The 19759-nt window shown below is 40.3% G+C and overlaps 1 long non-coding RNA gene across 2 annotated transcripts in view; it reads left to right on the top strand.

Annotated features, from left to right (window-relative positions):
• The window catches only part of LOC125966829 (uncharacterized), a 151519-nt gene that overhangs the window by 5849 nt on the left and 125911 nt on the right, over window positions 1-19759 (top strand). The gene's annotated exons all lie outside the window — the stretch shown is intronic.

Raw genomic sequence — 19759 nt, 5'->3', positions numbered from 1 at the left:
CTTACAGAAAAATGGTAATGAAACTAAAAATGTGTGCTTTTTCAGGTTGAGTACCTGTTGTAATTAACTTTAACTTGACCTTGACGGGAAACGTACTCAAATGCACAAAGAAAACAGTGATAAATAAATAGAAGTACTTTCTTTGGTGTGAGGGTTTTCTTATATCTGTGTACTTTTATTCCAGGCTGAGTTGAAAAGCCAAACATTGTACTCAGGTAAAAGAATGTTACCTTGGGAGAATTTGACTAAAACGTAGAACTCCAAATATTTGCTTTAGTAGCTATTCAGTGGAAAAACTACTTAACTAACAAGTACCCGGTAAATAATTCCTCATGTATTTTAATCAGATTGTAAACATCAAACAGACCAAAATACAAGAATCCAATTATATTGATAAACATTGTTCACTCAAATCAAGGGCTGCGCAATTAGTTGAAAATCAATTACTATTATACTCTACAATTACAAAATTAGCATAATTGTACAATTAATACACATTAATATCCAATGCAATTTGTTTAGTCAAGGAAACAATAGTTGAATTTATGGATTTGCACCATTTATATATATTTTTTTTAAATAACAAATTTTATAAGTTTTGTTTGGTTCAAAGGGAACTTGTGTAGCTATAGTATTTCAAAGAAATGTGTCCTAATGTTTTTTTACATTTAAACATTGTCTTTTTTTGGTACCCAGAAATAAATGCTCATTTGAATAATCAGGATTTCAATGATTGCCAGCCCAAAATAATCGTAAATTTTCATAATCGAGCAGCCCCACCCAAACCTAATCTTTATTGTTGCGTAAAGATGGAATTGTTGATTCCGAATGACTCTAGGATTGCTAAGGTTGTGCAAGTGTACCTAATAAAGTGAATGAGTGTGGTTGGTGTCAAGGTGTACTCTATGTATCATAGCCAAGTGAGTGGAGAAAGCAGCATTGTAAAAGCCCTCGGCTGCTTCAGGGTTCGGCCCGCTGTTGATGTCAGGGCGATGCTGTGATCTCAGCATTCACAGGTCAAATGTTATTGCGGCATCACAGTGAGACAGAGAATCAATACTGATCTAACTAGGCTGGCTGGGAACGGCTGGCGAGCCCGAGTTTAGAGGCACACTCTGCTCACCGGTGGCACTCCTCTGATTTATTGCAGTTGTTACTGTGAAAATTGACTCCGAGGGTTTTCATTTAACGGCATACTATACAGTTCGTGGCTGTACGCTTGAAACTGCGTTTGACCTTCAATCCCAGGGAAAGGATCAAGAAATAGACTGAAGCAAGAGTCATTTGACTTCAGACAAATCATAAAATCAGCATGTATTGGGGATAAAAGGACACACTATTGTCGACATTATTTAAGTGAGGGGAGTCGGGGGACGAAACAGAACCTGCTGAGGGTTTTGTCCTTTACCACCATCTGCTGGACAATAACTTCTCTCAGTCAAGCAGGCTTTAGTTGGAAGTGGAGGTGCCACGATTAATCGACAATTAAATATCAAATTAATTATGTTTGATCATCACATGCTCGGAATTTCAGCTTCTCTCCAGTAAATATTAGCCAATTTCTCTAGTCCTTTATGAAATGAGACTGATGATCTGTATTGAATCAAAATGGAACATTTGCTTTTAGTAGTTTGGAAAAACATTTTTAGCGTTACGATTCAAAGCAGTAGCTAAATCAACTTTAATAGGTTTGTACCTTTTCCCTTGTCAGTTTGAAATAATGTTGTTTTAATAAAGGCATGAAAATTAAAACAGTTTTTAAATCCAATTAATCGATTAATCATTGATTGATCAATTATTAAAGTAATTGTTAGTTGCAGCGCCAGTTGCAAGTGTGTATTATAGAAAAATATTGTAATGAAAAGAAAGCCCTAGCAAATAAACAATTTCTTGCGACTTGCTGTCTTGGTAGGTTTTTTTTCTTCACAAAAACAAGTGATGCAACAGAAATGATGCCGTAATGGAGTAGTACTTTGCTGTCATTATGTTATATTGAGTGTAACACACGCACGCACAACTTGATGAAGCCCCTTTTCAAGTCGAAGCTGTGTTTCCATCGCCTCAGAGAACATTACATCCTCTGACATAATTTTCCTGGACTTGACCCTCACTTATTAAACTTAAACTGCTCTTTAAAGGCTCACCCCGACCAACCTGAGACTGCATCATACTTTCACTCCAACGCATCCTGTCTGCTGCTGTTTGCAGCCTCAGCTCAGTGAAGGGGGCCTGCAGAATGAAATTACCGCAGTCGGTCTTGTCGGAGGCTCTCTTTTCCCAGACTGCCTGAGTAATTATCCTAATGAAGGAGGAAAATTGAATTACCAAAGTGCAGCAAGAAACAAATGAATCCATTTAGTGATGACATGCAACATCAAACATTGTTTCCTTTTTCCCTCCACCTCAGATGATTTGCTCAAATAGCACAACATACTCACTCATTGTGTGTGATTTTGGTTTCAATGATGAAGCACAAATATTGATTGAGTGTGCTGTGGGATAATAATTATGGATACCTTGTAAATGTGGATTCACGATATGAGGGGGTGGGAGCTGGATATTTCTACGAGTAAAAAGTAAACAATAAATGCTTGGTTTCCAACATGCAAATCCTTGCCATTTGTCTGGGGGAATATGCGCCCTCTTGTGGACATGGTTAAAGAGGTCCTCAAGGATTTTGATAAACATTTAAAACAGACATTTTAGCGCGTACACCTGCAGTGACTAATCAGATCAAATACAAGAATAAATACAAGAGCTGTGTTCAAAGTCTTCCTTTACAAATGAAATGATGTGCTATTTTGATCGACACTTTCATAAAGGTGTCGCTTTAACTGGTTGAAGTATGCAGTGGTACAGTTTTGCACTGTACTGTGTAATATTGACATTTCAGAAGTTTTGCTACCAGTAACTTGCAGATATATCTTCTCTCTCCCTCCCTTGCCGTCTCTCTCATATTGTAGTGCAGCAAGTGTCAGTGCAAGGACTCATCTGATTTACAGTTTCAGGTGAGACAGATTGTGTTGTTACATTAATCCTTAAAGGTAACATTTTGATTATAAGCCAGTAAAATATCCCTCGCTGTATCGTGGTTCTCCTTTCACCGATTTTGTTTTCACAGTACATTGTTTTATGTGTCCTGATTGGCTAAATAGTCTCCGCACTTCTTCTCTACCTATGTGTCAATAACGTTACGGTATTATAATATAAGGCCAGTCGGCTTGGACAAAAAACAAGAAATGACAAGGAAAAGGGTACCAAAACTGCATGGGAAATACTGCTACAAAAACTATTTTATTTAGTCATTTGTAAGAAATAAATTCTTCTCTTTGTTAAACAAATGCTTGGGCCTGAAAACAGGTTTTGTTATTTGGTTTCAATGTTATACATGTATTATGAGGGTAGGTTTCTACTTCACGAATTTCGCCTAACATGTTCGTTTCGGAACGTAACCCCAGCAAAAAACGAGGGAGGTTCAAAGAACAAAAATATTCTGCCACAGTCAAAAAACCAAAAATAGCCTCTAGTTTTCTTTTGCATTTTTGCATATTAAGTTCACAGTGCATATTTTTTTAATTTTCTGTGAAGAACTTTGTTACAGTAACAGCCGTGGTGAAAGCGATAAATCAATATGAAGTGTGTTAAGTTGAGCGTCCAATGGGCAGCTGTAAATAATAACGCCATCTAGTGGAGGGATGCAGTCAATACTTGCACCAAAAGTCTTATGGTTTAAAATCTTTACTTCTGTAGTATGGAGCAACGGGTTTATTATTGTGTCTTGAATAAATGCTTCCCAATCATGTTATAAGTCATCTTTTAGCAACCTTGAACATTCAAAGAGACATTTTAACTTATGAGTCATTTTTTTGCAACCTTAAACATTCAAAGAGGCATTTAAACGATCTCCCTTAGGAGTTATAAAACAATATTGTAATCATAGACGGTGATATATTCAGTCTTCCCCATGCTATGTAATAATAATAATAATAATAATACCAGCAAAATTATGCCATGCAGTAAGATAAGTGTCATCAGTTCATGTTGAATACGACTAATATATCAATTACTAAAATATGTTTGTTTGTAGGGCAGAAAGGGACACAGAAATTCTCTGAGTTTAACTATCCTCTGTATTATCTCAGTGTTGAGTAAGCACCTGTCCCAGAGCAGCCTTGTACCCATCAAACCAATTTTCCCAATATAAATCCAGGTTATTGGACTCCTGCGTGGGGTATCCCTTTAACAAACCTGTTTGTTTCAGTTTCATCAAAATGCTATGTCAGCACTCTTCTGTCTTCAAGATTGAGTTTTCGTGCAATCATATTCTGTAAAAATATCATGGTGCCGCGCTCTGAATGTTGATGGCCTGAGGCACTGTCGTCTAAAGTGTCCTCCAAGAAAAAATGTGCCTCTCAGCACACTTTGACAGCTTCAATCAATGATCATGCCCTTGCTGTTGCCTGTGATGTTATTCGTGCCGTTGTCACAAAGGTCTTCTTCATTTTAATGTCACTTGTAAAATGATCACGAGTTTGTGTGCATACAGTACATACGGAAAGTACACGGGAACCTCAAGTGACCTAACTTAGGAGTTTTTTAAGGTAGGCCGGCCGATTTGGTTTGTCACGAGTTGTAAACACAAATTTGTGGTATGTATTTCAAAACGATGTAACTTGTGAAAGTAAGGTAGATTAATTCTAACGCAATGCAAACTCTAGCATCAGTAACATTTATCTCATTGTAGCAGTAGTTGGAGCAACAATACTCGCAGCCATATATTCTTTCTCCTCAGCAAAAAAAGGCAAATGTTAAATATAATTTTGTTATAACTTACAATACATTGTGCATTCCTGATGGAGGCAATACACTGCCTCCTGGTGGTCATGGAACACCAGGAGGAGCACAACAATGTCAATGGGCAGTGAAGCATGAAATCACCCTGCACAAACAGTATAACTCTTTCCATTCCATCCATCCATTTTCTGAACCGCTTCTCCTCACAAGGGTCACAGGCGTGCTGAAGCATTTCATATTAATCAAGGATAATACTGTTATTTTTCCTACAGTATTTTGTTGGTGGTATTTGGTGGGCCGGAAAGGATTAATGACATGTCTATACATTTAAATGGAGAAAGTTAAGCGGGAATACAATTGAATGAGTTTACTAAATTTTCGAATGAGCCTGTAAAAGCTCTGAATACTTTCCAAATGCGCTGTATGTGTAGAACTGTTTTCCAAGCAGGGCATCTTTTCTGCCTTATTAACTGTGTCCCGTTGCCTACGGCGGTCATTAATAAATGACCCATTTGCTTAATTGCAAAGAGCTTGCAGGACAAAGGCTAAGCAAAAAAAAAAAAAAAAACACCCAGAGGCTTTTACTGTTTCTTCCTAAGCGTGAGCGAACAGGTAAGAGAGGTAGTCGAAACTCAATGAATATACGTAGTGTAAGTTGTAAGAGAGCCCTGCAGCATTAGCAGCAAATAGGCTCGGGGCCGCCGTTTCGCATTGAATTTCTCCGTGACTCGTTTTCCAGACATGTGCATCGCTGCTTTGCATCTAATACGAGTGTGACACAACAGAAGCTTCGGGTCGTTGTCGCCGTGCCATTGTGCTGAACAAGGTCCCCAAAAGTCACTCAGTCGCAGTGACCATCTGTCATGGCCGCCGTTTGTCCACAAGCTGTGGCTGCCATTTGCTTGCTAATAAATGTCACATGGAGGTTTGTCCTAATTACTCTCCACCAACGCGGGTCACTGCTAGGACAGAGGCTCAACTACAGTGAGAGTTGATGAAAAGGACATGAAGATTGTATTTCCTCCTGTTTCCATTCTTTGTGTTACACAATTATACTCCTAAAATATAAAAATATACAGTTGTGGTTAGTCCACTTACTTGAATATCATGTCAACATTATCGTTTTATTGGCTACGGCTACATAGCAGCATTCCAATTGTAACCTCCTGAATGGAATATGCGGAACAAAACTTGAAAAGTTATAGTTTAATCTTTGCATCCATTTTGGGGCAATATCCAGTTCATGGTAGTGTAACTGCACATATTTATCGTTTGATGACTGTCTTCCTCATATATTGACATTATATTACATATGTTTACAACAAAAACTTAGTTTTAACGTTTTACTATACGAAGTAGCTATAGCACAGTATATTGCCACAGAAAATCCAATTGGTCTAAAAAATCACATTCAAGGTGAAATGTGGCCTAATAAAGTGGTTTGGGTTTGAAAAACCTCAAAGCGCCTTAGGCTTCCCAGCGCTGTCACAAATTGCTAGTGAACGCTAACTGTGTATGCTCTTTTGTGGGAGACGACAAAAGTTGTTATTAGAGTAGAATGGTGGGCTTTGTCTCCACTTTCTATATGTGTAGGCTTGAGTCACATCCCAATGGAGCTTCTTTTGTCCAGGCATGGTGGAAAGCAGAGGAGGATGGGAGGGGAATGTGTAGCTATCAGATAGGTAGGACGCTGGCTTCAGGTGGGGGTCACGTGACACCAAGAAAACAAAGAGGAACTTGGCCTTGGGGCAAGGGATTGCGAAACAACACAGACAGAAAGACAGAATCACTTGGCAAGAGTTTTGTTTTTGTACACCAGCCTTAGATTCTAGACGTGGTCCTTGTATGAGTTCCAGACGGTTTGAGGACTTGTGGTTGGGGTGAGAAGGGGGCCACTAGGGGAGTAGCACTGACATTTTGCACACACCTTTCACTTGAAGGGGAAGTCAACCACCAAATTTTCATTGTATGTTTTGTGCAGCCCAACTAGTCAAAACACAGTGTTTGGATTCATGTTTCATTTGTGGAATATGAATTAAACAGGCAAAATCCATCTGTTTTTATCCATTTCAAGAGGGCACTTTAACAAATGTTGCTAGTCCGTCCTTCGTTTGTGGCCCCTTCCGTCATCATCAGTCTGTCCATATTTGTAATATAATTGTCCGTCTGTCAATCCTCGTTATTTCAAAAGGGCTTCTTTCACCGGTTCGTCACTCCATCCATTGTCAGTCAAAAGAACTCAACCGTCCATCATAAGTCTGTGTTTGAACTTGTCTGCAAAATGGGTGTCCGTTGATGGATGGATGGACCATTCTGCCCCTGGGATGAAATGCTCACTTCTGTGAATAATAGTATTGAATAATATCACTGATAATATATATGTCTATTTGTTGTGTTTCCCATGAGAATTTCTTTTTTGAAGTCCAAACAAATCAGATGTTGACCAGATTTGCAGTTTCTGGAATAGTTTCCGGCGAATCGTAATTTGGGTCTCATAAAACAAAGAAACATTTGTTAAGAGGGGCATTCTTGCTTGTGGAAAAACTGCTTATTTGTCTCTAAACATTAAGTCAGTGAGGTGTTGACCAACAAATCAGTTAACTCCTCACGATTTCATCTCTTCTGAACTGTTTCCATAAACTATTAGGGTAAAAGTAATCCCTAGCAGGTGCTTAGAAGAAAGTGATAGCATCTCACTTTGACCACACACAGCACCAGCGATGAACCGCCCACACAAACACATTTCCCTCCCTCCCTCTCTTGACCCTCCTGCGTGAATAAAAGTAATTTACTGCCCCTGAACACAACGGTGCCTCGCAGTTTCTGCACGGCAAGTTCAACTTAATCAGCGCCGAAAGCCCGCTTGTGACAGCAGCTTGATCACAGACGAGCAGCGCGGAATACGAGATTGGAAAGATGTCACGGCACAGTGGGAGGAGAAGGACATGCTCCTTTTCAACGACATGCACACGCATGACTCTTCTTTCGACACACACACACACATGCATGCGTCTTGAAAAAATAGTCATGGATCTGCATATAGTTTCATTGCTTAGCGCACATCCCAGCAGGCTCGGGATCATATTGTTCAGCACCCAAGCTTCAGTCACACTATTTCCCTACATTTGCATCAATTCCTTGTTTTCATAATTTGTTTTTTCGGTTCCTTCTTGGAAAACATACAGCACGTGTGCTCGTTTTTGCATCGTGTAGTATGGAAAATCTTCCCCTCAGGGATTAATCTATAACTTGTATGTGTGTGTCAGTGGCTCACGATAAATGAGCCAGTGTGCATGACTGGTCATGTGATGTGGTGTGTGAGACCGGTAACTGTGGGCCCTGATGGGATGTTTTTCTTGTGATTTGGCCAACATATCATCCGCCTCTGTTTTATGTTTCCTTGCCCTTACAGTCGTGATTGTTCATGTGAATGTGTTGTTTGAGAGTTGAAATGAGACTGTCACTAGTGAATGATGTGACTAATCAGATGGAACACTACAAACACCAAGAAGAAAGTCCAAATATAGTCATAATTAGTCAACACTAACGTGCAAGCGTGTGCATTATACGCACTCAAAACTGCTAGCTTGTTTTCTTAACCAACTCGCTGAGTCGCTGTGGAGTTTGAGAGGGCTGGTTTATTTTTACCCAAGGGTTAATTATTTTTGACTCAGAAAACTGGGTTGAAGTCCGTTAAACAATCATGGCTAAGCTCACAGCACTAAAGCACTCTTTTGGAGCAGATAGGAAACCAATTGCTTTATTTCTGCGGCGAATGACATGAGTATAATTTGTTCCATTGGCGGTTGAAAGATGCAAGCGGAAATGCATGACGGCAGTGCATCGCCGTTTCAGTTGGGTTACTCAAATTCGGCCCATGTAATTATTATTGTCATTCCAAATGTTTCCCAAATTAGAGTTTTGACCTTACTTGGAATATTGACAGCATTTAAACGTAGTCAGCATGGCACGTTTTACCCCTTGTTGGATCAAATTCACATGCTGGGTAAAATCCTCAACCGGAAGCCTTGGGTATGAAAAACCCAGCAACGACTTGGTCTCTTTTGGACCTCGTGCTGGGTTTCATATTTCACCCAATTTGGGTTGCTTTTGATCTCCCAGTTTTAAGAGTTTCGTCCAATGACAGATTTTTCTTTTGTTCAATTATACTGCTAAGAAATAGAATAGAATCCACCACAAAAGTTGCTTTGTAATAACTTTTGTGAGGTTTACAAAAGCACCTGCACATCCCAGCAGTACTTAATAGCATTACAGTAACACGGCTCGCTCCCCAATTGGGCCCGACAACTTCTTAACCTTCTATTCCAAATCCACCCTTCTGACATAATGAAGCCCATACGGACAGAACTTGTGAAGGTTGAGACAACAGCCTACCTACAAATCCTCCATCTATCCGTTTGGTGATCCAATAACTGATAAATGTGCTTTGTCACACTCATTCCCTTTGGTAAATATGGATTTTGCTTTCGGTTGCAAAGCTGTTGGTTTAGAGACAACTACCGAAATTAGTAATGCTCTTGTTCATTATCGTCCGCTGTTTGTTTACTTAATTTGATTGGAGCACCACCTTCACAAAGGCACAACGTGCCCCCATCCTCTAGCCTGACAAGCCAGACCCAGTGTTGTACCGGGAGGCCGTTCACCACGACTCGACTAGGCTCAAAATAAACCGACAAATCCAATTTGTTTACGTGCTGTGATGTATCCTTTGTGAGCAATGTCACTCTTCCATCCTGCAGCAATCAAACATTAAACTCAGTTTATATAACCTGAAACGCACTGAGGCATTAAAACCCTCAGCAGAGCACTGGAAGCATTATTTTAAAGAAGACATGATGGATGGATGGACGGACACATGGATGGATAGACGGACAGATGGAAATGGACTTCCTGTCGACCAGTCCAGGGTCTAACCTGCCTTTCGGTTGATGAGCTCCAACTCGTACGTGACTGAAGAGCGTCAGCACTATCAAAAATAGATGGATGCCCACCAAGGAGCCTATAGTCAAATTCACACTCCCCAAGTTCATTGTCTTTCTTTTCCCTTCAATGATGATTATTTTCTCACTTGTCTTCTCCTCATCAGTCATCCTAGTAACTCGTGTCGAAGCTTCTCCTCTTTCTCCAGGGCCGCTCTAATTGAACACGGGGTCGGTGGTGGTACAGAATCTTCCAGCTGAGTAGAGGAGAAAGACTTTAATTCCAGCTCTCAGGATGGGACTGTGACACACAATGGCCTCGCCATCCTCTCTGCCCCCATGGATTCTCTGCTGAAAGCCTTCTCCTCAGGCAGCTTTTTAATAGGCCCTCTCTAACGCTACATGCACACACACATATAAACACACATGTATCGACGCACAAGCGCATATGCACTTTTGCAACAAAACGCATGTACCACGTCGGCTCATACACACACACACATTGAAAGTCGTTGACCCTCCTCCTGTGCGTAGCTGTCACTAGTGCTGCGGCTCACACTGCTAGGGCCTGTTTGAAGTGCTCCTAAGGCCACATGACAGCCTTTTAACTCTCCATATCATGCAGAGGTGGAGCCGCTAAGCAAAGGCTACCTCTCTGACGAGTCATAATTGTAAGAAAAGCGCTGAAAAACAGACTTTATGCAAGGTTCTTGGTGATTTTCTCCCATGTATTTTTGAAGCACTTGATGCGCGTTGATTCACAAGGAAAGAAAGGCCTGTGACAGCGGGGTGCTGTTCCTGATTTTGAAGTGTAGAAAAAGTAAAGAGAAGCTTGTGTAAGGGCAGATTGTGCAAGTGTAATGTCGATTTTAAATGTGTAGTTTTGTTGGCCTTGGTTGTATCCCCCCAATGAGTTACAGGAGAACATGATGCATTCTGTGATGCTGGTCGAAAATTGTACACTGATAATCACATAATATACTTTTGTAAAAGTAATACTTTTACTAGCCCATGATGTATACCACGCTACGTCACGTTATATGGGGAAGCGATCACACGAAAAAGAGATCACCATTCATGAGTGAGCCATGTGGAAACACGTGTTGTCACCACACACACCATTACATCATTTAACCACAGTGCAGCATTTGGCAATGTGGTTCTTCTTTGTGAGACGCACACAACTGCAGCCATAATAATACACTTCGTTTTAAATGAATGCTTCTGTGACAGTCTCAATTAGAAGTGAGCATTAATGTCATTGGAAATGTACAATTATTTTGGTATTGTGTTTATTACAGCTTGGTCAGTTTTTAATCGAAATGAGCTGGAAAGCCACTTTATGGTGTTAAAAACGCGACAGATGAGGCAGAGGCTCCCCGATTTGTGCTACAAAACAAACCAACAAAAACCTCCTTTGATTTAGACAACATGTCCGAAAATAAGTAAAAACTGTGCTCCTCATCTTTGAATTTGGGCTTTACTTCATGTTTCTTCAATGTTGTGTTGTGATTTCTCAACACAGCCTTTGCAGAAGGGTTAAAGCTAGCGCCGATTTACAGCTGACTGGCAAACAAACAAACCAACAAACAAACAAGCCGTGGCTCAAACTCAAAATGTGTCCAGGGCAGGAACCTAAAATTATTTAGGCTTAGGTTTTTTTTCCCCCCTAAGTTTCTGTGAGAAAAGTGCACTAAAAGCTATGATTGAAATTGTGAGGGAAACTGTAGATGAAGGCAGCGATTGAACCTCTGCCATTACTTCCTTATTTTGAAGTTAATTTACATAATAAATTAGATCAAATGGCACAATTAAACCTTGGATTAAACATTATTGCAACATTTGACGTTGTTTAGGTCAAGCTGTCTTTACAAAAGAAGCTTATTTTAAAAATCCCTACAAATTTGGGTTCTCCAAATTCCATACACTATTAAAGGCCTGAATGTAGAGAATTCCAAATAAATAAATAAAAATCAAACAATTGGTTCCATTGGGGTAAATCCGTGTGTATCATTCTGATTCTTTACATGCCATTCTGTTGCTAAATAATGTCCAGGTTATAGCTCAGCTAATGGTGCATTCATTTGGAACATTGTAATGATTTTTCGATAGGAACTACTTGAGATGTCTGAAGAGTTGTACATTATCAACTGATCTTCCCAAACAATCAGGGCAGAGAGTATTTAACAACTTCATTAAAATAGTAAAAATGAAACACTATTCATGAGAAGAGCGCAGTAAGACTAACTCATGTAACTTTAATCATCAATTGTTGTAAATTCTCGAGTTTAGCTTTTATTGTGGAATTTAGAGGCGATGGAAGTGCAAAGGACAGGTTTTATTTTTATTTTTAGGAAATTCCTCCAAGATCCTCATCCTATTGCTAGTACAATTGTTCCCATTTTTGAAACTTTTATAGACCTGGGAATTTATGATTTCAAATTCCATACTTTTCTTTCTTGCTTAGAAACCCTGTTATAAATAAATTAGGCTACATGAGGGGTTATACGCTGGCCAGCAGTTTTTGGTGCTGTGCTATATTCGTTCAGCCCAGGCTATTGGATCTTTGCTGATGTGTTTTTGCCCTGAATAAGAATTCTGCCTGCTGGAAAGAGTCGAGGTTGGCGTGCAACATCTTGGCATTCATCTCTTCCCTTCTTTTCGTGCCATCGTCTTTCCTCCGTCACCCTGTGGCCTGACTTTTCCATTTCCTGCAGCCACCGTTTTCCAATCTCCCCGGACTGGACGTGAGCCTTAGCGACATAAAAAGACCGTGTTCAGTCAGGATGGGACGTGCGAGAGCCAGCTTATCCGCTCAGTGTGACACCTATTTGCTATTGATCTGGACAGTGTGGAGGGGAGCAAGGGCACCTTTTTGTTTGTATCTAGAAGGAGAAAAAAACAACAGGGGAAACAAAAGCATTGGTTCCTGTTTCTATTGGCCTCAGCATGCTTATCTGATTGATAAACAAGGTCGTTTCGAGGATGCCACAGCGGCAGAAAACGAGGCGGCTGATGCAGCAGCATGCTTGTAAACTGGCGCTCTGTGCCAATGTGTATAGGGCATGAGGCCATTGATCTGTAGGGAGAATTAATTTGCTCTGACACTAAAGCAGGGGACAGCTAACTTTATGTCGTTAGCCGGTGTCGGAGCCAGGCAACGTTCAATGTTCTTGCTAACCGGGGCAAAAAGAGCAGAGCACTTACAACGGTGCCAAATAAGCTATTTTGATGCACACAAACAGGACAATAATTCCAATCTTTTTCAGTGGAATAAAAGCATTTTCTAGCAGACTGAAGAAGTTTCATATGGTGAGAGTTCAGCAACTTCCTGCCTATTTGCACTTTGGTTTTTATGAATTCATCCATTCATGTTGTTTTGGGTGTTCTTTGCATTATTGCCTCAAGATGGTGCCATAATCCTAGTTCAGTAGGAAAGTAGTAATTGATGTCAAGGAATTATGTTTTATGTCAGGAAGGAGATATGTTTAGCTTGCGGTGTTCGCGGAGGTGACATGTTTTTGCAGTGCTGAGTGGCTAATGAAAGGACAGTTTTTCAAAAACCATATGAGGCCGATACTTTTGCCCGGGCATCCAAAATCCATCCACAAAACGCGTGTAACTTCCTCGGCGCTGCCTCCCAGTCTTGGTAAATGTGTGGTCACCGTTGATGTGGCATTCTCTCCGAGGCACAGGAAGTGGGTTTTTGAAAATACAATTACATGACATAGTATGTTACAAAACAATTCTTTTGGATCCAATATAAAATTGTCCCAAAACATCAGTGTATTCCTACACCCAGGAGTTTTGAAGTTCAGTGCTCCGACTGATATTTATTGTTGTGTTTGTGCATCACATGGCAAATAATGTGGTTTCAGTGCAACATAATATGGTCTCGCATGTACTACCCACAGCGTCGACGAGTTATGCAATCAGCCTGAACACAAAATACACACACTACCCAACACAGCAAAACAAGCTGTGTTGTTAAACTGCTTTGGTTACTGTATTTGAACTTTACATAGCAAATCACAGCATATCCCGATAGCTTTTCAACAAAGATTTACAATATAATGTCATTTTTTATTCGCAGTTACGGAATTAAATGCAGTTCTCTCATGCACGTCATTCCATTTTAGTCATTGAATAAAGAAAGATCAATATTTTTATTAGAATGCCCCTAATGGTATTACATTAGCCGTCTGAATGCACCCATGTGTAATACGTGTATGTAAATTGAGTGGAAACCAAGTCATCAAACCTTAGCAAGTGTGTGGCCTTGAAGTATAAGTTGTTGTAAAACAATTCAGCTAATTTGCTCACATATTAATTAATCACTTGGGAAAGAAATGAATATAGCAATGTAGCTACTGTGTATCCATCAAGTGAGCAGAAGTCATAATGACATAGTGATGAATAGGGATTAATAGTTAAACACAGGAATGAATTCGCCTGTGCATGAGTTCATCAATGAAACCGTCAGGAGTCATGAATTAGTCATCCTCTCAATGTATGATTTGATGTCTGAAAAGATTTCCACGTAACAAATTATAGTGTGCATTTGCATTTATTTCACAATTTAAAACAGTTTGCAGGTGTCGTCATAGTGGTCTGTGACATGCTTGCACTAAAATATCATGAGGATCGGGAATTACAACACCCCCCCCCCCTCATCTTTTTAGAGGCTTCCTGAAATGTAAAAGAGCTACTGCTAGCCAACAAGTATTGCAGAGGCTGATGGTTCCAATAATTGAGCTGAAAGAGGTGAGAATCTCTTGAAATGGTTGAATTTCAGTTGACGAATATGGACTTTGAGTCAGTGAATAAGGAGGACTCAAACAATAAGAACATGTAGTTCCATCTTTTATATTTCTGTGGCATATTTTGTAGTTTCATTGGATTTTATAATTCACCTTGAACTGTAATTAACCAGGTCTCGCAAAGGCTATTGCGCCTACTGATGAAATCCTTTTATCATTATTACAGTGTCCCGCTCATCCCGACTCACAATTCGCCCTAAGGCGGGCCGATGTGCGCATGTTTGTGTTTGACAACGAAGGGGCTCTCCCAGGCTCCGGGGCCCGCAGGTAATGAGGACTCGTCTGCTGAAACGTCCATATTCCCTTCATCCCCGTGGGTTTGTGAGAGGGTGTGGCCCGACGTGCGTGTCTGGGAAGATGTGATTTCGCAATGACAAAGCACTGTAATAGTACGCTAGGCCTCAGGACTCTGGATAATCCGTCGGTTAACCAACAAAGCTCCCGGAACACCCACACTCCAAAGGTTCTAAAGGCTTCACAGTGGGTGAGAGTGGAAGGAATAAGAACAGACTTGAAGAGAATGAAGTTGTTTTTTTTCTAAACAATGTAATGGAGGGCCATGTAGCTTTCATGCAGATTAACGGTACTCCTTTCAAATCCTTCACCTTAACATCTCTCAGACTGTCCCTGTGAGTGATTGCATGTTTGCTCAGCCTGTTTCTTCTTGCACCGACTCTCATGCTTTTCCACCCCAAAATGCAGTCTTACAGCAAATTAAATCTTGGAGATAAACGCCTTTGTGTGCTGGTGCTGAAGCCGTGCGTCTGCATCTTAAAGAAGCAGCTTGGACAGATTGTCATCTTACGTTCTTCTGCTGATGCTTTATCTGAATCTCTAACACCGGTCCGTTGTTGGTAGGATTGATGCCACGCATCGCAAAGCTGGAAGACAGTCAGTACATTTCCAAACGCATTGCCCCGTCATCTCTGTGCGTGTTGATGTATGATTTAGTCCGAGTGATCAGAGATGTTAACGGGCTACATTTTTGCAAAATATTGGCAATAAAATCTGAGTCAATCTTTAAAAGCAATAGATAAAAATGCAGCCTGTGAATGGTCTCTCAAGCTTGATTGCCGACGCAACTGTCACGTAGTTCCGATCTTGCAGGGATCAGCAAATTTATTTCTTCAGAGACATTAAAGGCATTTTATTCATGTCACTCACCGCTCTAACAAAGCAGTCAAATTCCTCTGCCTTTGAAAAGTGTGCTACCGATTGTTTAATGAAACTGGAAAATACTGCTCCCGTTTGACTTACTATTTTACAGGATGGATTTTTCTGTCTTTTCATTTTCCCAGCGTTGTGAAAGGAGCAGGAAGTTAACTGGAAACTAATTTGCCGATCACTGGCGAGATTGAAAGTACATCGCTGCGTCACTGACTTGGTGCACAGTCCATTCATTAGAAAGGAAATATTTAACAGCTGAACATGCAACGCTCAATTAAACATCAATTAACCCATCATGGGTATTGTTTATCTTTAAGAGGTTTTATGTAAATACTCACCCCATTGCCCCAAAACAATGTCTTTGCATTTTACTCTACTGGTTGGTCTGATTTGTTCAAAGTACGTGATGAGCAGTGTCTCTATTTAGTGAATAAACTTTTTCCAGTTGTGATTAAATGGAAGCATCCTTGCATATCTCTTTGGAGGTCACCACTCTTTACATAACGCAGTTTTGCTTTAGTGATCTGAACCGGCTGGCAGAAGGCATTTGAAATAGTTCAGTTATGTTTTGAGAATGAGTCTCCGAAAAGTCTTTTAATCTCATCTTCTGTTTTGAATTGAAAAGAATAAAATAGTCGATTCAAGACATGGTTATACAATCCGACACAATTGAAGTCATTCTTTATGATAGATTTATGGATTCATTTTGATTGTAATGACATCCTCAATTACAACTGGAATGTTTACTTTTTAAGCTTTTATCCAACAAACCTGGACAATCCAATCCTCTACGCTAGACCTAAAATATGTAGAAAAACTGAACATGACATTTCTATTCTAAATGAATCACAATTTGTTTGCTGTGAGGGCAAAGCATTACTGCACTTTGCATTGGATTCTACATTTAATATTGACCTCTGGAACTCACTTTAAAATACAATGCATTATATCAATTTTTAAAATTGCACCTCAATAATAATATTAATGTCCTGATAAATGGCAGGTGTAGGCATAAAAGCAGCGGTCATGTTATTTACTGCAGGTTATCTGGGAGCATTGACTGCAGGGGGAGTCAACAACATTACCTTATTGAATGCAAATAACCTTGTTGTGTTCATCCGCATTTTTTTTTTTTTTTATTCCTTTGCAAGAATACGGCCGATTGCACAGCCTGGCTGAACTTCGATACATTCAATACATCGAAAATGTCCCTATGTTGCTTTACTCCATTAGACTTGATTGGTTAGAGCATTTCTGCCTTTGCATGTGCTCTTGAAATTACATTTGTCCCTTCATTCCTCTAAACAAACTGTCAAAGCAATGGCTTCAGTTCAATTGTCTGGCATCTGTGGAGGCACTCGAGAACTTGTTTTTTTCATACCAGAAACTTGGCTTACTGCTGCCTGTCGTTTAATTATCCCTTCAAATGAACCAATGCCTGGACACTGTCAAGCTTTAATGCATCAGAGCGAGCACATGCATTTGCTCTCTAAGCACCTCTCCATCAGTGAGTGTGTGTAATTGCTGGTCTCACCTCTGGGCTTTTAAGAAAAGAAGACAGGAAGTACTGATAGCTAGCTATTAGTCTAACAACCATTCATGCATTTCTAAAGAGGGATAGTGGTGAAAGTTAATCAACAGAAGTGGTTCAGATCACTCCCAGTCTGTTAGTATGTTATACATTTAGTGTGTATTGTTGTGGTGCGATTGACCCTCGCCCCCAGTCAGCCGGGATAGGCTCTAGCTCATCCGTGACCTTAATAGGGGCAAGTTTTGTAGAAATTCAATAGATTGATGCAAGAGCTTGTGTGTGGTCTTAGATTTGTTGCCGCAAATTGTAACATCAGTAGTTTGCTTATCCATCTTGAGTATCCAGATGAACGACCAAGCTGTTTAAAGAGGGAGACTGACGGAATGGACATTTTACTGACTATAGACCATTGAAGACTTCCCAAAAATGATGGACCAAGCACTGACCGAAGCGGATTTTCCTATGTCAGTGTAATAATCTCCAACCGGGTCAAGTACCGAGGAATCTTTCAGTCTGGCACTGACGGACCTTTCACCCATTTCACTGACGACTGACGGAAACAGGCACAGTGTGTCTGTCCTGCACATATGTTGACGGGGTTCATAAAAAGGCCTCAAAATACCTGCAATAGGTTAAATCCATACATGTGACTCTACTCAATAGTTCATTTTGGACTCTTCTGCTCTGTAGTGCTAAAAAAATGCTTTAAGTATTCCCATAGTTTATTTTAGAGTCAACAAACGATGCTTTTTTTTTTTTTGGCCTGGGACAGTCTGTGCTGGTAATGAGACCAAGTGTGGCCAGGCGGCTGGACAAATGAATAAAACAACTACAGAATCACTGGCTGTGTTTGATTTGCCTTCACTAATTGAAAGAGACCATCTGATAAATTGAGGGGATGGGATGTACATCAGAATAGCAAGAGGCACCTCTTTGTTGTCCCCCATTGCCAAGCAAATCACACCCCAGCCTGTGTTGGAACACCCAGAGGGGAGTGTGTTTCCTGTATGTGTGTGTGTCAGAAAGAGAAAGCGAGAGAGCGCGAAAGAGAGAGAAGCTAGGATGTGTGCACAAGCGGCCCCACTGAAAGCAAATGAAGGAGCACTTGTGTCAGCATTCTAGTGAGAGCAATGAGCCAAAAGCTACAACGCCACCCTTTTCTTTCTGTGCAGATTAGTAAGAGCACGCCCGCTTCTTTTTCCATGTATTGCTCTTAACACACACAGCTCCTGTGATAGTAAAAAATATATCCGCTTAAAGGATCCGGTGGCTGGGTCATCGCGGGGCTTTTCCACGTCGGGACGACGAGGCGTTCTAAAGCGGGCACGCCAGCGGCCTGCCCAAGGGAAAGATGCTTTTTTGGATTGGAGACGCAGCTAGCTAGCTAATTGCACGTTGCAATTGCATGGGCTAATCGCTCATGCAAACAATGTGTCACTGGGCCCTGTTTGAGCCACACCCATAAAATCTGAAAAACTGAAATAGGGAAAATTTGTTTAATTATCAGGGTACCTCTACAATTCCGTCCTACGATATGTTGTTCTCAGTCTTTGCACATTTTCAGCAATTATCTTCTAACAAATGTACTCTGAAACACATCTGAATTTATTATACAGGGTCTTTAACAGCAAATTTATCTCGCCTGTAATGTGATTTTACAGTGTACAGGGTTCCCCTGCTGTTATATACAGTCAACCTGCTGTGAATAGCAAAAAGCTCCTCCCATAGTATTTAGCTCATTTCCTAAAAAGGTTTACAAATGCCCACAGATGCCACAAGATGGTTTGCAAACCAGTATTTGTGTCTAAATGAAGCACTTCACGTCACTGTCATGTAGTTCCTTGGCATAAAAATGCCACATGGTGACAACACAGCACAGTTGGAGTTTTTCTTCCAGTATGTTTTCCAAAAGGAAATCTACAAATAGATGAATCCACCAATGTCTAACTGTGAATATGTGGGTGTTTTCTGTTTTGCTAAGATATGCTCATTTGTTGGCTGCTGTAAAGACATCACTCAAGTGACAACTACCTTCTTTGTTGTGTGAAGTTAGAAAAATAAGCTGAATCTCATTTTTCTTTTCACACTAATTGCTCTTTGCTAACATTGTCTCATTTGCATAAACCCAATGTCATAATTAATAGCTTTGCTCTGCCTTTTGTCTGCTGCAAATTAAAAGAACAAGAATACAAATATAAACTGGACTCGGTCTATTCCCATTGTAGCATATTTGGGATGTACCACTTTGATAGATGCATGGAAGTGCACCAAAATGTATTGAGTTCTTCCTTGGCCTTTGCCTCCAGTTTCCAATGTTTTTTTTTGGGGGGGGGGCATAATCTTGCCCACAAAACATTTTAGCATTTTTATCCGGGAAAACAATTTGATTATTTCCTCTGTGGATTGTTTTAACAGTGTGATTTTGTCTAAGCAACAAACGAGGCACTGCGGCAGTTTGTTGGTAATTAAGTATATTTTAATAAGAAAACAACCATTTGTCGTTTGAT

This window comes from Syngnathus scovelli, chromosome 4, assembly GCF_024217435.2.
Source record: "Syngnathus scovelli strain Florida chromosome 4, RoL_Ssco_1.2, whole genome shotgun sequence".
Lineage (NCBI taxonomy): Eukaryota > Metazoa > Chordata > Actinopteri > Syngnathiformes > Syngnathidae > Syngnathus > Syngnathus scovelli.
This window is presented reverse-complemented; position numbering and strand designations above follow the sequence as displayed.